The following is a 19,618-nucleotide window of genomic DNA, read 5'->3' on the forward strand; positions in this document are numbered from 1 at the left end:
ACGCACTGCAAATACTCAAAGGAAAATTACTGACAATGTGCACAACACTTCAGGATTCTCATTAAATTAGCTGGCATAAGTATTCCCTAGCGTTTTTTGCCCAATTATGAGCTGAAAAAATGCAGCGAAAATGCACCAAAAACGCACCATGTGCACACAGTCTAAGACTATGTTCACATGTTGCATTTTTACTGCAATTATATTCCGTAAGTTAAACCTGCTCTCTTGTCAGTAAATATGCTGCTTACAAAAAGCAGGTTTTGCTGTGTACAGTATATGCTGCATTTTTTTTCCAGGTACATTTGTCTGCTGTGCATGCTGATGAAGTTTAGTGCCCCACAAAAAAAAAATAATGCTACTTCCTGAGATTTCTGCACCAATAATGCAGCAAAGCCTGATACCTGCATTTTTTTGCTGTGTTTTCGCACTTACTCATTGCTTTCTATGAGTGAAAAAACGCTGAAAGAAGTGACATGCTGCAGTTTACAATGACACAGCAGTTTTCCAAATCAATAAGGAAAAAAAAACAATGTGTGTGCAGGAGATTTCTGAAATCTCATAGACTTTTCTGGTACTGTAATATGCAGCTTGAAATTTGCATTAAAGGGATTCTGTCACCCCATTTTTGCCCTATAAGCTGCGGCCACCACCATCAGGGGCTTATCTACAGCATTCTTTAATGCTGTAGATAAGCCCCAATGAAACCTGAAAGATAAGAAAAACACATTAGATTATACTCACCGGGGGGCGGGGGGTGTTGGGGTCCAGTCCGGCGCCTCCCATCTTCGTACGATGATGTCCTCCTCCTTGCTTCTCCCTCGGCTTCTGGGCACTCGTACTTTATCTGCCCTGTTGAGGGTGTGGTGCTAGCAGGTACGCAGGATGCAGTGACGAGTCGTGAGACGGTTTGGTGCTTTTTATAATAACGTTTATACGACTAGAGGTAACTTCCCTCAGTCCTGGCCTGGTCAACAAAAGGGGTAACAAGGGTTGCCCTCGCAGGTGCTTGATACAAGCAAACACAAACGGGGTAGAACACGACTACGTCCGGCAATAGCCGGTCTCTATAGGGATGCGGTATGGCCGACTACGGGTCCTTAATTATATAGTCAACTTAGCCGTCCAGACGTCCCTTGCCGTTCGGGATGGTGGTCTTTCGGTGCAGCAGTCGCTGGGCCCAGTTGCTGAAGCGTAGACGAAGTCTTCGAGCGCTCTGGCGCTCGGTTGACACGGGAGCACCACAGGCCCCGGCGGAGTCTTTGGACGGTTGGGCCGCGGCAGTGATGTGGGGTGGCGAAGGGCAGGCCACCTGCGCAGCTAACAACCGCGGCGGGGAATCCGCGGCAAGCAGAGGCTCGGCCCCTGCCGCGGTCCGAAGCGGGACAGTGGCGGCCACCCCACTGGTGAGGGCAGGGCGGCTACGGGTGGCAAGGGACAGGCCGCAGCCGCGGGCTGAGGTGAGGCGGCAGCGGCCGTGGGTGACCGCGGGTAGGCCGCAGCCACGGCCTGAGGTGAGGCGGCCACGGGCTGAACTGGGGCCGCTGTGGCCACAGGCTAGAACGGGGCAGCATGTCCCGATCGTCTTGGCGCCGTCCCTCTGGAGTCCTCAGTGAGTGTCTTCCCTGGCACTGGCAAGTTGCTCTAGCTCTCGGTCGCTTCCACTGTCTCCTGCTGCCTCTGTCCCGGTCTGCTGACTCATCGTCCCGGGGATTCCCGGCCCCCTTTATACTGGTCCCTCCCCCAGCCCATCTGTCTGTCACAACGGTCCATCCCCGAACTCTGTCCCCCGGGAATCGTTTCCTCCGGAACCTAGATGACGGCTCCCTTGGTTCCGACCCAGACACTCAACGGGGGCCGTTCCTCCCAAACTGGCAGAGTAAAGTACTGCAGTGCGCAGGCGCCAGGAAAGGTCAGAGAGGTCCAGCGCCTGCGCACTGCAGTATGCTGCTCTGCCCTCAACAGGGCAGATAAAGTACGCATGCGCAGGAGCCGAGGGAGAAGCAAGGAGGACATCATCGTATGAAGATGGGAGGCGCCGGACGGGACGGCGAAACCCATCGGACCGGACCGAACGCAGAGGTGAGTATAATCTAAAGGGGCCTTTGCACATAGCGATATCGCTAGCGATATCGCTAAAGCGTCACCAATATTGTGACACAGCAGCGATATTGCTATGTGTGATATTTACCTCCGAATGGCTCCCCCGCTGTCTGTCGCTGATCGCGCGAGATCGTCCAGTTCCATTTCTTGTCGGGTGCTTCCTGCTGGGCTTCCTGCTGGCGCCGACGAGCGACGCGTGGACGCGGGCGGGAGGACGTCAGGATCGCTGCGTCTGAAAGGTAAGTAACGACCGCTGCTGCATCGCTACATCGCTGTGAGATCTGCCTGTGTGACAGCTCACTAGCGACCATTTAGCGATGCACCAGCGATCCTGACCGGGTCCTATCATGGTCGGGATCGCTGGTGCATCGCTAAATGTAAAGGGGCCTTAACTCTTTTTCTTATCGTTCAGGTTTCATCGGGGGCTTATCTACAGCATTACAGAATGCTGTAGATAAATTCCTGATGTCGGTGCCGGCAGCTGATAGTCCAAAAATGGGGTGACAGATCCCCTTTAAAACCCCTTCGCAACATGCACCGTACATGTATGGTGCATGTCGGGTCTCCCCCTTTAATGTGGGCTCCGGCGATGAGCCCACATCTTTCCCGACACATGTCAACTGATATCATCAGCTGACATGTGCCTCTAACAGCCGCAGGTGGAATCGAGATCCACTTGCGTCTGTTAAACTGTTACATGCCGCTGTCAATCTCTGACAACAGCACTTAATGTGATCCTGCCGGAAGCGCATCATTAATCCCGCCAATCGGCGCCCGTGTCACATGAGCGCAGGTGTTAGGAATCTGTGTCCTGCCATACTTATGCAGAGATCCAGATCCTCACATTTGTCCCCAGAGGCTAAGTCCTTTCAGCCAGCTTCTGAGCATGCTCCTGGAATGAGCTCCCATTAGAGTTCAGGAGTCAGGTGCTCAGGTCCTGCTCCTGATTCCATTGGCTTAGCTCAGGGCTCTGGAGATTTCTGGCAGGTCCCGTACACTATAAAAAGTGCGCATGGCCGCTATGCCATGCGCTAGTATTTTCATACTGCTGCTGTATGTATGGTGACGGATGCTTGGACTGGTGACTGACTTATTATGAAACCCCTTCCCTCTGATATTACGATTGTGTGAGTGATTGGGCAGCCGCCAGTAGCAGCGCTAGCGTCAGCGCGCTCCAGCTATACGTTCTCAGCAGCTAGCGTCCTGCATCGCGCCAGCGAGATTGCGGTGTCTTCTCTGTGGCTCCGTTCACACCGCGCTGCGATTGCAGTTTTTCTGCATCTGCAGTTGCAACGCCTCCTGTCTGATTTCACGGTAGGTCTAGAGGGAGTAGTCCTGCTGCCTAAAGGCTACTTCTGTGACTATTTATACCGTGACAGTTTCGCTGTTAGTCTGTGTCCCCGAACAGACTTAGCGTATTACTTTATTCTTTTGTCTGCAGCTCTGTGAGCATAACAGAGCTCGCTTCCCCGTGCACATTAGCGCCATAGTGCTCTGCCTCTCTAGCAGCGGTTATATCACCTGCTGCACGGTGGACCCCGGGCGGCGAACACGTTTATTTATATTTTTTTAAGCGTGTTCCGCCGCCGTAACAGCAGGTCTCTGATGGATTGGCATATAAAATATATAAACGTTTAAATCACCCCCCATTCGTCCCATTCAAAATCAAACAATGAAAAAAATAATAACATACATGTTTGGTATCACCGTGTTCAGAATCACCCGATCTATCAATATATAAAAAGAATTAATCTGATCAGTAAACGGCGTAGCGAGAAAAAAGTCAAAATGCCAAAATTACGTTTTTTGGTCGCCGCAATGAACTCCTCTTGTAATGTATATGCCTGAAAGTGATGCACAGCAGGGAACACGTTCGCTCTACCAGCACCATTATAGTCTATGGCCATGTTGGTGCATACGAATAAATCTCGTTTTGTGAGGGGGTACGGACGTAAGCCCCGACAGGGCCACTGAGCGGGTGCGTAAACGCAATGTGAATGCATCCTAAGAGCAAATACAAACATCCTTAAAATACGGCCCACGTATGGACCCCCATGTACAGACTTGTCGCGTGTCTCCAGTACTTATACTGACAGATTATCTTTAGGGTTGGTCTTCTTCCTTGGTATCCAGCTCCTCTCCGGTTTTCTTCTGGGACATATTACTTGTGAGAATCGGCAGCTCGGAAACAGAAGTCACACGAGCCAGAAGACGACCAGATCGGAAGTAGAAACTGTGGAAGATTGGTCTTTATATTACCGCACTTATGTTTTCGGAGATAAGTTTGTTTTTGATTTAAGTCGTGGTTCAAAATCACCCATATAAGTCTATGGGTCTCTCAACCTCCGAGAAGATCTGATCAGAGTCTGGTTAACGTAATCAGACCAATTTTCTCGGAAAAATAGAAAATGGCCGTCTGCACCGAGCTTAAGAATTGACACACTGACCAGGCAAGTGATGAGCTCATCAGTTGTTCTCATGCACTGATCGGGTGCCACGTATCAGCTGTCAGGTTCCCTTTAACAGGTTGTCTCCAAACGACTCAAAGCTGCTGAGATATTGAAATCCCTCCAGCTCACAGAAAACTCCATTCTTGTGTTTTCTGGGATAAGAGCCAACATCATGGGACATTCTCAGAGAAATCTTGCAGAGTAAAACTGAGGCTGCATGCAAAAAGGCATAAAAAGTCAGCGCTCACCAAAGAGCCAGCCTGAAAATACAACCAAAGCCACACATCAGACATCCACCACCACATAACTCAGCAGGACAGGTAACCAGGAGTGGTACGGTGCTTTCACATTGCGTGCCGGCACCTATTCGGCCCCATGGCGCTGATGAGGCTATAGACAATAATGGTGCCGACAAAGCGATAGGGAGCTCTGCCGTGCATCATTTTCAGGTGTATACACCTACTGGATATAGATACCCAGATATAGTAGACTGTGTTTGGGTGTCCGCCTCCAGTAGGCATACTCTTCTGAAAATGATGCATGGCAGAGCTCGCGTTCACTCTGCCGGCACCATTATAGTCTATGGCCCCATTGGCCCATACGTCCAAATTACGTTTTGCAGGAGGTTCAGACATAAGCCCTGATGGAACCACTGAACGGGTGCCGGAACACAGTGTAGAAGCATCCTTACAAGTATCCAGAGCGCTCCACTGTAAATCTTGTAACTGGTCTCCATCCCACCATGAGCGCTCTCACAAACAAGTGTCTTCTGCTTTCTGTTATCTGCTTTCCCCCTCTTTCTCAGTCTTGTCATCTACCCTGTACTGCATTTTCTCAGCTAATAGCATATACATGTATACAGCTTCTCTATCTTCAATTGGAAATTTGGCTTCAGTGAGCTCCCCCTAGTGATGGCTATAAACAGACAGAATCTAACTCTGATGGCAAAAATATGGAGCTCTGTGTCAGACTAAAAAAGAAATGTAGTTAGTCACATACTACCCTTGATCACAGGGTAGGGTAATACCACTACTCTCTAATTAAACTATTAGTTATGGCATAGCTGCCGTTTTTTTTTTTCAATCCCCATTTGCGGCATCTTTTATATTTTCCCCCGAGTATCCAAAAACACCCACAAAACCTTCAATAATGGAATCTACCACCATAAACCCTCTTTTTAGTGTACCGACCAAATAGGAAGGGTGGCAAGCTGATTATTGGGTCATATATGGGAAAAAAAAGGAGGAATTAGATAGAGGAAGGCAACACTCCCTTCTTAATACTTGCCCTCGCTGAAAAATTTTCCCCTATTATATGACCCCTCCTTGAGAATTCTTTCACCTTCCTCTAGTTCATACTACTTGGCTGGTTACCCCATGACCAGGGCAATTTAAAATTGTTAGTATAAGTTGCTGGCGAGCACCCAGCAAAAAAGCAGAACACTAGTTTGCATCTGACCTGCAATACCAGACACAACCTGTTTTTCTTTAAGCATTTTTTTTTCTGAGTCTTGATAACCCCTTTAAAGGGGTTTCCTAAACATGATAAATGTTTGCCAGCTTCCGGGTGGCTGTTCTCCTCCGATTCTACAGAGGTAAAACGGCTTTTGCTTGCTGCATTTGAGTGTGCACAATTGGGGCACGTGCTGCAACCATGCTGCCGGTCCAAGGTGTCAATCAATCAGGAGCGCACCACCTCCCGGCAAGCAGTAAGCCAACGTGCAGGGGAGCGGTGCGCTACTTAAAAATACTTAGTTGTTGAAGGGAGAAACTGGAATTTTGCCATTTAGCCTAAGATCACTTTCTTTAAAATCATGAAAAAATAGTGCATAAGTTTTCCATAAAAGAGTTAAAAATATAATATCAAAAGTTATATACAATATACAAAACACAAATTCTGATGAAAGCAGCGCAAGTTTCCTTCCACGAGTCTCTTCTAAATGTTAATTACAGCCTTATCCCCAGCAGTCAGCACATCAGCCCTCTGTTACTTGTACAGAATTTGGAAAGTCTTGTGGGAAAAAAGTCTTTCTAGACAGATATGCTTGTTGGAGCTGGCAGTAGGGTCTGATTAAGGGCATCAGTAGGTGGGGGATCCAGCTGAAAAGAAATCCGTTCTCAGGGGGTCTAATTATTAAACAGGTCTCTCGGCTCACTCGGGACCGCTCCACATCTCTGTGAGTCATGACTTCAGCCTCTTCGTAGTCAGTCTCTCCAAGCAACTACAAAGTAAGTTTTAGGAATTAGTCTAAAACTAGATTATAATTTGTGTTTCTTGCTGTATTTCCTGGAGAACCTATGGATTGCTTTTTGGAGAATGGAACATACCTATTAGTCTATTGATTGTCTACAAGACCTGGATTGGTAAGGTAAACATTTAATACACCATATTCTCAGTATTTTTGGCATCAGTTAAAAGGATTTACCTAGTTAAAAGACCATTATTTAAGGGGCGTGAGACAGATCCACAGTAACCACCTGAGGAAGCTTAATGCGAAACGCGTTTTGAGGATTATTATTGTCTGAAATGGATATAGAATAATGATTCAGTGTCTGGATATAATTAGGGATTGTCTTTGTTGGCAGCAGAACTGTCATACTGTAATATATATACAGTGGGGAAAAAAAGTATTTAGTCAGTCAGCAATAGTGCAAGTTCCACCACTTAAAAAGATGAGAGGCGTCTGTAATTTACATCATAGGTAGACCTCAACTATGGGAGACAAACTGAGAAAAAAAAATCCAGAAAATCACATTGTCTGTTTTTTTTTCATTTTATTTGCATATTATGGTGGAAAATAAGTATTTGGTCAGAAACAAGCAATCAAGATTTCTGGCTCTCACAGACCTGTAACTTCTTCTTTAAGAGTCTCCTCTTTCCTCCACTCATTACCTGTAGTAATGGCACCTGTTTAAACTTGTTATCAGTATAAAAAGACACCTGTGCACACCCTCAAACAGTCTGACTCCAAACTCCACTATGGTGAAGACCAAAGAGCTGTCAAAGGACACCAGAAACAAAATTGTAGCCCTGCACCAGGCTGGGAAGACTGAATCTGCAATAGCCAACCAGCTTGGAGTGAAGAAATCAACTGTGGGAGCAATAATTAGAAAATGGAAGACATACAAGACCACTGATAATCTCCCTCGATCTGGTGCTCCACGCAAAATCCCACCCCGTGGGGTCAGAATGATCACAAGAACGGTGAGCAAAAATCCCAGAACCACGCGGGGGGACCTAGTGAATGAACTGCAGAGAGCTGGGACCAATGTAACAAGGCCTACCATAAGTAACACACTACGCCACCATGGACTCAGATCCTGCAGTGCCAGACGTGTCCCACTGCTTAAGCCTGTACATGTCCGGGCCCGTCTGAAGTTTGCTAGAGAGCATTTGGATGATCCAGAGGAGTTTTGGGAGAATGTCCTATGGTCTGATGAAACCAAACTGGAACTGTTTGGTAGAAACACAACTTGTCGTGTTTGGAGGAAAAAGAATACTGAGTTGCATCCATCAAACACCATACCTACTGTAAAGCATGGTGGTGGAAACATCATGCTTTGGGGCTGTTTCTCTGCAAAGGGGCCAGGACGACTGATCCGGGTACATGAAAGAATGAATGGGGCCATGTATCGTGAGATTTTGCGTGCAAACCTCCTTCCATCAGCAAGGGCATTGAAGATGAAACGTGGCTGGGTCTTTCAACATGACAATGATCCAAAGCACACCGCCAGGGCAACGAAGGAGTGGCTTCGTAAGAAGCATTTCAAGGTCCTGGAGTGGCCTAGCCAGTCTCCAGATCTCAACCCTATAGAAAACCTTTGAAGGGAGTTGAAAGTCTGTGTTGCCAAGAGAAAAGCCAAAAACATCACTGCTCTAGAGGAGATCTGCATGGAGGAATGGGCCAATATACCAACAACAGTGTGTGGCAAATTTGTGAAGACTTACAGAAAACGTTTGACCTCTGTCATTGCCAACAAAGGATATATCACAAAGTATTGAGATGAAATTTTGTTTCTGACCAAATACTTATTTTCCACCATAATATGCAAATAAAATGAAAAAAAAACAGACAATGTGATTTTCTGGATTTTTTTTTCTCAGTTCGTCTCCCATAGTTGAGGTCTACTTATGATGTAAATTACAGACGCCTCTCATCTTTTTAAGTGGTGGAACTTGCACTATTGCTGACTGACTAAATACTTTTTTTCCCCACTGTATATATATATATATATATATATATATATATATATATAATGTGTGTACTTGAGTTAAATGTTACCATCGTGGTGATTCCCATGGTATGTAATATCTGTAGTTCTCCATTTTTTGGACCTCATGACTTATACTAGGGTCAGGGAACTTACATGAGTTGCACCATGCCAGCGCTGAAGAAACGAAAATCCTGGAGTGGATGGATCCACAGTTTCTAAAATATGGAATATGCCCTTTACCCATTCAATCCACCAGCAGTGTGGAATTAAATGCATGATCTGCTAGTCGGTCTCATCCCAGGATCTACCATGTGGATCACAAAATGAAGCAGCGAGTGAGAATCTGATCTGACTTTTATCCTACGTCATATTACAAGGCCCGTTAAAGGGTCAATAGCGACTTGTCGGATCGCTGCTTCCAACAGGAGGCGCGATAAAAGTTCTAGTCCTCTTCCTCTCTGGAGAGGCAATTTGCAGAGCACACATAGGCATACTTATACACAGTGTGTTATGTCAGAGTCATAAGGAACATATATATATATATATATATATATATATATATATATATATATATGATAACCTATGTGCACAGTAAGTGACCTCATAAGTCGGGAGACGAGCACAGGAGCCAGCAGCTACACAGCATCCGAAATACAGGTGGAGTAGGAGAGTGCACTGCAGATATCAGAAGTGGCGGGGAAATAAAGGATTCCCGATTAAAAAGCAGGGTCGGAATTTCCATAACATTGGACGGGAATATAAGTAGCAAAAACTGGGGATCTGGAATCTGTCCGGACACTGCAATATGCTGAAAAAATCCACGTGAGAATGAGCTCACCACTTACTGTGCTGCATGGAGTGTCCATATGTAATATGCAGCAGCATGACTCCCATACTCCCCATGGGCATTAAATATGCTTCACGGATTCTCCTTAATATGAACTGGGAAAACCCAGACATTGTAATATACAGTATATGTAATGTGCATCAATGTGCTTTCCAGTAACATAGGCAGCAGCATGTAATTAGCGGCAATGTACTTTGTATAAGCATTGAGGAAGGGGGGGGGGGATACATCGGCAGTGTGGAACCGCTGATAGCAGAAATGCACGTGGCCACTATGGTGCCCAACATCGCACTTTCAACTGTATCTGCATCCCAAATTCAGATGCAGTTGAAAGCAATGATGATGGAGCCGTCCGCTCCCTGTGCGTCTTGGCTCTAGCGTCATAGCGCAGAGGGCACGGTGACGTCACTGCGTCTTGGCTCTAGTGGATCGCCCGCCAGGGCAGTGGGGTTACTCGGTACCGGGCTGGTGTCTCAGAGGGATGTGTCACGGTGGCGGTGACCCAGTCCGTGGCCCTGGGCGTCCATGCAAAAGGGGTGAAACGTGGCTGAATAAAGTTTATAGGTGGATGATATGTGACGCCATCTGTGGTGCTCGGCAAAGAAGGGGTTAAGCCGACGCTGCAGGCAGATCCTCTGGGACAGATGGTATAAGGCAGCAAGATGTAAGGGCTCCCCACAGGTAGAGCTGTGGTCCCAGGGCAGTGGTAATAGGTGTTGAGAAAGAGGGTGTAGTGTCTGGCACAGAGATGAAGCAGTGCTGGAGGGTTTGAAGAAGAAGGCGATGACACAACAGGGTGCAGTTTCCTTTACCTTTTTACTGTGCTTTGTAAGTGCAGTCCAGGATTCAGATTACAGATGAACAGGAGCTGATTAGCCTGGAAGAAACTTAGGAATCTCTCTATGCAGATGGGTTGTGTTGTCTTCTTTCTAGCGCTTTTCTGAGGTACATGCAGTACTGAGTTACACTGAAGTTCCTCTTGCCTGCTCTCTTTTAGAACTCCCCTCGCATGGCAGGCAGCCGTAGTCTCCTCTTTCTGGCTCACACAAGTTGCTGCTGTGCCTCCGAGTCTTAGTTGGGAACAGAGGATTTACAGCCTCTCCTTCCTCCTGTTTCTGCTGCAGGACCATCAGCATCCATACAACCTCGGATACCGGACTCCGGACCATGCGCTACAGCTAGAAGTGAGCCTGAATTCTGCTCAATCCTCCAGCTCCTCTCTCCACCTCTGCACTCCTTTCCCTCTCCACAGAACTGAACCAACTTCCCTTTCCTGGCCCCAGAGAGCAGCTCCTCCCCCAGTTTGGTTCAGAGCTCCCTCTGCTGGCCTGGAGTGGGAACTGTGCTGTGTGCTGATTTACCTGATAGAGAGATCCTTCATTGCTTCCAAGCATGACATCACCCTAAAGAGGAGGAAGGTAATGCCACTGTGGCGACCATACTCCTGGGGGGGTGCCACATTAGCATCGCTGGGAGGTCTGTGTGTCTGTGTGGGGGAACATTATACCAGTTTGAGGGATGTGTGGGGGGACCATTATCCTGTTTGAGGGATGTGTGTGTGGGGGGCATTATACCATTTGGAGGGTTATGTGTGTGGGGGGGCATTATACCATTTGGAGGGCTATGTGTGTAGGGCATTATACCATTTGGAGGGCTGTGTGTGGGGGGGGCATTATACCATTTGGAGGGCTATGTGTGTGGGGGGGGCATTATACCATTTGGAGGGTTGTGTGTGGGGGGGCATTATACCATTTGGAGGGCTGTATGTGGGGGGGCATTACACCATTTGGAGGGCTGTATGTGGGGGGGATTACACCATTTGGAGGGCTATGTGTGTGGGGGGCATTATACCATTTGGAGGGCTATGTGTGTGGGGGCATTATACCATTTGGAGGGCTGTGTGTGTGGGGGGCATTACACCATTTGGAGGGCTATGTGTGTGTGGGGCATTATACCATTTGGAGGGCTATGTGTGTGGGGGGTATTATACCATTTGAAGGGCTATGTGTGTGGGGGGCATTATACCATTTGGAGGGCTGTTTTTGTGTGGGGGCATTATACCATTTGGAGGGCTGTGTGTGTGGGGGGCATTATACCATTTGGAGGGCTATGTGTGTGGGGCATTATACCATTTGGAGGGCTGTGTGTGTGGGGGGCATTATACCATTTGGAGGGCTGTGTGTGTGTGGGGCATTATACCATTTGGAGGGCTGTGTGTGTGTGGGGCATTATACCATTTGGAGGGCTGTGTGTGTGGGGGGCATTATACCATTTGGAGGGCTGTGTGGGGGGGCATTATACCATTTGGAGGGCTATGTGTGTGGGGGGCATTATACCATTTGGAGGGCTATGTGTGTGGGGGGGCATTATACCATTTGGAGGGCTGTGTGTGGGGGGGCATTATACCATTTGGAGGGCTATGTGTGTGGGGGGCATTATACCATTTGGAGGGCTATGTGTGTGGGGAGCATTATACTATTTGGAGGGCTATGTGTGTGTGGGGCATTATACCATTTGGAGGGCTATGTGTGTGGGGGGCATTATACCATTTGAAGGGCTATGTGTGTGGGGGGCATTATACCATTTGGAGGGCTGTTTTTGTGTGGGGGGCATTATACCATTTGGAGGGCTGTGTGTGTGGGGGGCATTATACCATTTGGAGGGCTATGTGTGTGTGGGGCATTATACCATTTGGAGGGCTGTGTGTGTGTGGGGCATTATACCATTTGGAGGGCTGTGTGTGTGTGGGGCATTATACCATTTGGAGGGCTGTGTGTGTGGGGGGCATTATACCATTTGGAGGGCTGGTGGGGGGGGCATTATACCATTTGGAGGGCTGTGTGTGGGGGGGCATTATACCATTTGGAGGGCTGTGTGTGGGGGGGCATTATACCATTTGGAGGGCTGTGTGTGTGGGGGGCATTATACCATTTGGAGGGTTATGTGTGTGGGGGGGCATTATACCATTTGGAGGGCTGTATGTGGGGGGGGCATTACACCATTTGGAGGGTTATGTGTGTGGGGGGGCATTATACCATTTGGAGGGCTGTATGTGGAGGGGCATTACACCATTTGGAGGGCTATGTGTGTGGGGGGCATTATACCATTTGGAGGGCTATGTGTGTGGGGAGCATTATACTATTTGGAGGGCTATGTGTGTGGGGGGCATTATACCATTTGGAGGGCTATGTGTGTGGGGGGCATTATACCATTTGAAGGGCTATGTGTGTGGGGGGCATTATACCATTTGGAGGGCTGTTTTTGTGTGGGGGGCATTATACCATTTGGAGGGCTGTGTGTGTGGGGGGCATTATACCATTTGGAGGGCTATGTGTGTGTGGGGCATTATACCATTTGGAGGGCTGTGTGTGTGTGGGGCATTATACCATTTGGAGGGCTGTGTGTGTGTGGGGCATTATACCATTTGGAGGGCTGTGTGTGTGGGGGGCATTATACCATTTGGAGGGCTGTGGGGGGGGCATTATACCATTTGGAGGGCTGTGTGTGGGGGGGCATTATACCATTTGGAGGGCTGTGTGTGGGGGGCATTATACCATTTGGAGGGCTGTGTGTGTGGGGGGCATTATACCATTTGGAGGGTTATGTGTGTGGGGGGGCATTATACCATTTGGAGGGCTGTATGTGGGGGGGCATTACACCATTTGGAGGGCTATGTGTGTGGGGGGCATTATACCATTTGGAGGGCTGTGTGTGGGGGGCATTATACCATTTGGAGGGCTGTGTGTGTGGGGGGGGCATTATACCATTTGGAGGGCTGTGTGTGTGGGGGGGCATTATACAATTTGGAGGGCTGTGTGTGTGGGGGGCATTATACCATTTGGAGGGTTATGTGTGGGGGGGGGGCATTATACCATTTGGAGCACTGTATGTGGGGGGGCATTACACCATTTGGAGGGCTATGTGTGTGGGGGGCATTATACCATTTGGAGGGCTATGTGTGTGGGGAGCATTATACTATTTGGAGGGCTATGTGTGTGGGGGGCATTATACCATTTGGAGGGCTGTGTGTGTGGGGGGCATTATACCATTTGGAGGGCTGTGTGTGTGTGTGGGGCATTATACCATTTGGAGGGGTGTGTGGGGGGCATTATACCATTTGGAGGGCTGTGTGTGTGGGGGGGCATTATACCATTTGGAGGGCTGTGTGTGTGGGGGGGCATTATACCATTTGGAGGGCTGTGTGTGTGGGGGGCATTATACCATTTGGAGGGTTATGTGTGTGGGAGGGCATTATACCATTTGGAGCACTGTATGTGGGGGGGCATTACACCATTTGGAGGGCTATGTGTGTGGGGGGCATTATACCATTTGGAGGGCTATGTGTGTGGGGGGCATTATACCATTTGGAGGGCTGTGTGTGGGGGGGCATTACACCATTTGGAGGGCTATGTGTGTGGGGGCATTATACCATTTGAAGGGCTATGTGTGTGGGGGGCATTATACCATTTGGAGGGCTGTGTGTGTGTGGGGCATTATACCATTTGGAGGGCTGTGTGTGGGGGGGCATTACACCATTTGGAGGGCTATGTGTGTGGGGGCATTATACCATTTGAAGGGCTATGTGTGTGGGGGGCATTATACCATTTGGAGGGCTGTTTTTGTGTGGGGGGCATTATACCATTTGGAGGGCTGTGTGTGTGGGGGGCATTATACCATTTGGAGGGCTATGTGTGTGTGGGGCATTATACCATTTGGAGGGCTGTGTGTGTGGGGCATTATACCATTTGGAGGGCTGTGTGTGTGTGGGGCATTATACCATTTGGAGGGCTGTGTGTGTGGGGGGCATTATACCATTTGGAGGGCTGTGGGGGGGGCATTATACCATTTGGAGGGCTGTGTGTGGGGGGGCATTATACCATTTGGAGGGCTGTGTGTGGGGGGGCATTATACCATTTGGAGGGCTGTGTGTGTGGGGGGCATTATACCATTTGGAGGGTTATGTGTGTGGGGGGGCATTATACCATTTGGAGGGCTGTATGTGGGGGGGCATTACACCATTTGGAGGGCTATGTGTGTGTGGGGCATTATACCATTTGGAGGGCTGTGTGTGTGGGGGGGCATTATACCATTTGGAGGGCTGTGTGTGTGGGGGGGCATTATACAATTTGGAGGGCTGTGTGTGTGGGGGGCATTATACCATTTGGAGGGTTATGTGTGGGGGGGCATTATACCATTTGGAGCACTGTATGTGGGGGGGCATTACACCATTTGGAGGGCTATGTGTGTGGGGGGCATTATACCATTTGGAGGGCTATGTGTGTGGGGGCATTATACCATTTGGAGGGCTGTGTGTGGGGGGGCATTATACCATTTGGAAGGCTATGTGTGTGGGGGGCATTATACCATTTGGAGGGCTATGTGTGTGGGGAGCATTATACTATTTGGAGGGCTATGTGTGTGGGGGGCATTATACCATTTGGAGGGCTGTGTGTGTGGGGGGCATTATACCATTTGGAGGGCTGTGTGTGTGTGGGGCATTATACCATTTGGATGGGTGTGTGGGGGGCATTATACCATTTGGAGGGCTGTGTGTGTGGGGGGGCATTATACCATTTGGAGGGCTGTGTGTGTGGGGGGGCATTATACCATTTGGAGGGCTGTGTGTGTGGGGGGCATTATACCATTTGGAGGGTTATGTGTGTGGGAGGGCATTATACCATTTGGAGCACTGTATGTGGGGGGGCATTACACCATTTGGAGGGCTATGTGTGTGGGGGGCATTATACCATTTGGAGGGCTATGTGTGTGGGGGGCATTATACCATTTGGAGGGCTGTGTGTGGGGGGGCATTACACCATTTGGAGGGCTATGTGTGTGGGGGCATTATACCATTTGAAGGGCTATGTGTGTGGGGGGCATTATACCATTTGGAGGGCTGTGTGTGTGTGGGGCATTATACCATTTGGAGGGCTGTGTGTGGGGGGCATTATACCATTTGGAGGGCTATGTGTGTGGGGGGCATTATACCATTTGGAGGGCTGTGTGTGTGTGGGGCATTATACCATTTGGAGGGCTGTGTGTGTGGGGGGCATTATACCATTTGGAGGGCTGTGTGTGGGGGGCATTATACCATTTGGAGGGCTGTGTGTGTGGGGGGGGCATTATACCATTTGGAGGGCTGTGTGTGTGGGGGGGCATTATACCATTTGGAGGGCTGTGTGTGTGGGGGGCATTATACCATTTGGGGGGTTATGTGTGTGGGGGGGCATTATACCATTTGGAGGGCTGTATGTGAGGGGGCATTACACCATTTGGAGGGCTATGTGTGTGGGGGGCATTATACCATTTGGAGGGCTATGTGTGTGTGGCATTATACCATTTGGAGGGCTGTGTGTGGGGGGCATTATACCATTTGGAGGGCTATGTGTGTGGGGGCATTATACCATTTGGAGGGCTGTGTGTGTGGGGGGCATTATACCATTTGGAGGGCTGTGTGTGTGGGGGGCATTATACCATTTGGAGGGCTGTGTGTGGGGGGCATTATACCATTTGGAGGGCTGTGTGTGGGGGGGCATTATACCATTTGGAGGGCTGTGTGTGTGTGGGGGGGCATTATACCATTTGGAGGGCTGTGTGTGTGGGGGGCATTATACCATTTGGAGGGTTATGTGTGTGGGGGGCATTATACCATTTGGAGGGCTGTATGTGGGGGGGCATTACACCATTTGGAGGGCTATGTGTGTGGGGGGCATTATACCATTTGGAGGGCTATGTGTGTGGGGCATTTTACCATTTGGAGGGCTGTGTGTGGGGGGCATTATACCATTTGGAGGGCTATGTGTGTGGGGGGCATTATACCATTTGGAGGGCTGTGTGTGTGTGGGGCATTATACCATTTGGAGGGCTGTGTGTGTGGGGGCATTATACCATTTGGAGGGCTGTGTGTGTGGGGGCATTATACCATTTGGAGGGCTGTGTGTGTGGGGGGGCATTATACCATTTGGAGGGCTGTGTGTGTGTGGGGGGGCATTATACCATTTGGAGGGCTGTGTGTGTGGGGGGGCATTATACCATTTGGAGGGCTGTATGTGGGGGGGCATTACACCATTTGGAGGGCTATGTGTGTGGGGGGCATTATACCATTTGGAGGGCTATGTGTGTGGGGGCATTATACCATTTGGAGGGCTGTGTGTGGGGGGGCATTACACCATTTGGAGGGCTATGTGTGTGGGGGGCATTATACCATTTGGACGGCTATGTGTGGGGGGCATTATACCATTTGAAGGGCTATGTGTGTAGGGGGCATTATACCATTTGGAGGGTTGTTTTTGTGTGGGGGCATTATACCATTTGGAGGGCTGTGTGTGTGGGGAGCATTATACTATTTGGAGGGCTATGTGTGTGGGGGGCATTATACCATTTGGAGGGCTGTGTGTGTGGGGGGCATTATACCATTTGGAGGGCTATGTGTGTGGGGGGCATTATACCATTTGGAGGGCTGTGTATGTGTGGGGCATTATACCATTTGGACGGCTATGTGTGGGGGGCATTATACCATTTGGAGGGCTATGTGTGTGGGGAGCATTATACTATTTGGAGGGCTATGTGTGTGGGGGCATTATACCATTTGGAGGGCTGTGTGCGTGGGGGGCATTATACCATTTGGAGGGCTATGTGTGTGGGGGGCATTATACCATTTGGAGGGCTATGTGTGTGGGGAGCATTATACTGTTTGGAGGGCTATGTGTGTGGGGGGCATTATACCATTTGGAGGGCTGTGTGTGTGGGGAGCATTATACTATTTGGAGGGCTGTGTGTGTGGGGGGCATTATACCATTTGGAGGGCTGTGTGTGTGGGGGGCATTATACCATTTGGAGGGCTGTGTGTGTGTGGGGCATTATACCATTTGGAGGGGTGTGTGGGGGGCATTATACCTTTTGGAGGGCTGTGTGTGTGGGGGGCATTATACCATATAGAGGGCTGGGGGCATCATACAGTTTGGAGGGCTGTGGGGGGGGTGCATTGTACCGTTTGGGAGGCTTTGTGTGTGGTTGCCATTATACCATATAGGGGGCTGGGAGGGGGAGGCATTATAACACCATTCTGATTTCCATACCTGTAGTAAGCAGTAATCTGCTGTGATATGTTGTGGACAGCAAGAAAAAAATGCTTAGTGATCCAACAGAGGGATACCCTTTCTGAAAAATGGCCCAAAGGTTGTACATGTATGGACACCCTTTGTTCGGGTTCACCCTTCTGAATACCTAGAAGAAGGGATACCCATTGGTATTAAAAACTGAAACGGGCAGTGACTCAACTGGAAGGACACCTCCTTTTATGGACCAAAGAATTATGTCTTCTCATATGAAAAAAAAACTAGCTTAAATAAACCAGAGACACCCCGATGGTATGAATGCCTTGCTGAATAAGCAAATAGATCCCTATCTCTGACAGAAACAGAAAAAAAAAATGGTGGGAAGGCAGGAGAACCTGCATGGTCTTTGCAATGACCAAAGACTGAGGAAAAAAGCGATGATAGGATTGTAGGTGGTACTTTATATAATATGTGTCCTAACACGATTGGTTGATTGTTTACTAGGTGGGCATCTCTAGGACAGAGACAAAATATCCTAATACAGAGCCTTGAAAAAGTATTCATACCCGGTGAAATTTTTCACATTACTCCCACCAACTTTCATGTATTTTATTCGGATTCCATAACTAGGTGGAGTGTGTGGGCGCTTGAGAGACCGTTTCCATGGCTTTCCATGTACCGTTACTCACAAAATGGTTTCATCAGATAGCCTGAACTCGACTGCAGAGGCACGTGTGAAGATTCCAGAAGAAGATTTATTTTCCAGCCGAATTCTTGTAGGTATGTACAATTACATTAGGTAAAAATAACTTATTCTGAACCAGAGATGCAGACGTGCTCTTCATAACATGGCTGACACACAGGATGAGGACGAAGAAGGGAGGCGTTAGTGACATCAGAGCTACTGGACAGAAACTTCTAAAAGGGGCAAACCCTATTGCAAGGCAGCATAACAACAATATGATGATAGCACAATACTGTCTGTATGATTCCTAAATCATGAGACATTTCTTATTTTAGTGGGATTTTATGTGATATATCAACACAAAGTAGCAAATATTTGTGAAGTGTAAAGGAAACGATACTTTTTTCTTTTCTTTTTTTTTTTTTTAAATATTCTAAAAATATAAATCTGAATATTATGGCGTCCTTTTGTATTCATCCTCCCTGAGTCACTTTGAAGGACCACCTTTCTCTGCAATTACAGCTGCAGATCTTTTGGGATCTGTCTCTACTAGCTTTGCATATCTTGAGGCTGAAATCTTTGCCCATTCTTTGCCGCAAACTTGCTCTAGCTCACTGAGATTGGATGGAGACGTCTGTGATCAGCAATTTTCAAGTCTTGTCATAGATTCTCGATACGATTTAGGTCTGGACTGTGACTGAGCTAGTCACATACATGAATATGCTTTGATATAAACCATCCATTGTTGCTCTGATAGTGTGTTTAAGGTCGTTGTCCTGCTGGAAGGTGAACCTACGGCCCAGTCTAAAGCCTTTTTCAGCCTCTAGCAGGTTTTTCTCCAGGATTGCCCTGATTTTTAGCTACATCCATTTTCCCATCAACTCAGACCAGCTTCACTGTCCATGCTGAAGAAAAGCATCCCCACAGCAAGGTACTGCCACCACCATGTTTGACAGTCGAGATGGCATTTTCAGGGTGATATGCAGTGTTAGTTTCCTGCCACACATAGCGTTTTGCATTTAGCCCAAAAAGTTCTACTTTGGTCTAGTCTAACCAGAGCACCTTCTTCCACATGCTGTGTCCCCTATATACCCGTCTTGCAAACTGCAAACAGGAATTGTTATGGCTTGCGTTAAAAAAAATGGCTTTTTTCTTGCCTCTCTTCCGTAAAGGACAGATTTGTGGTGTGTACAACTAATGGTTGTCATGTGGATAGATTCCTCCACCTGAGCCATGGATTTCTGCAGCTCCTCCACAGTGACCAT

At 48.3% G+C, this 19,618-nt stretch overlaps 1 protein-coding gene across 1 annotated transcript in view; it reads left to right on the plus strand.

Moving 5' to 3' along the window:
- The first annotated feature begins 6,666 nt into the window (after positions 1-6,666).
- LOC141083593 (cationic amino acid transporter 2-like) overlaps positions 6,667-19,618 on the plus strand; it is a 59,263-nt gene continuing 46,311 nt past the window's right edge. The window contains exon 1 of the mRNA XM_073567937.1: positions 6,667-6,778. The gene's annotated coding sequence lies outside the window, so the exon portion shown is untranslated. The remainder of the gene's footprint in view (positions 6,779-19,618) is intronic.

The sequence above is a fragment of the Dendrobates tinctorius genome, unplaced genomic scaffold (assembly GCF_039654945.1).
Source record: "Dendrobates tinctorius isolate UK_male_01 unplaced genomic scaffold, ASM3965494v1 ptg000020l, whole genome shotgun sequence".
Classification (NCBI taxonomy): domain Eukaryota; kingdom Metazoa; phylum Chordata; class Amphibia; order Anura; family Dendrobatidae; genus Dendrobates; species Dendrobates tinctorius.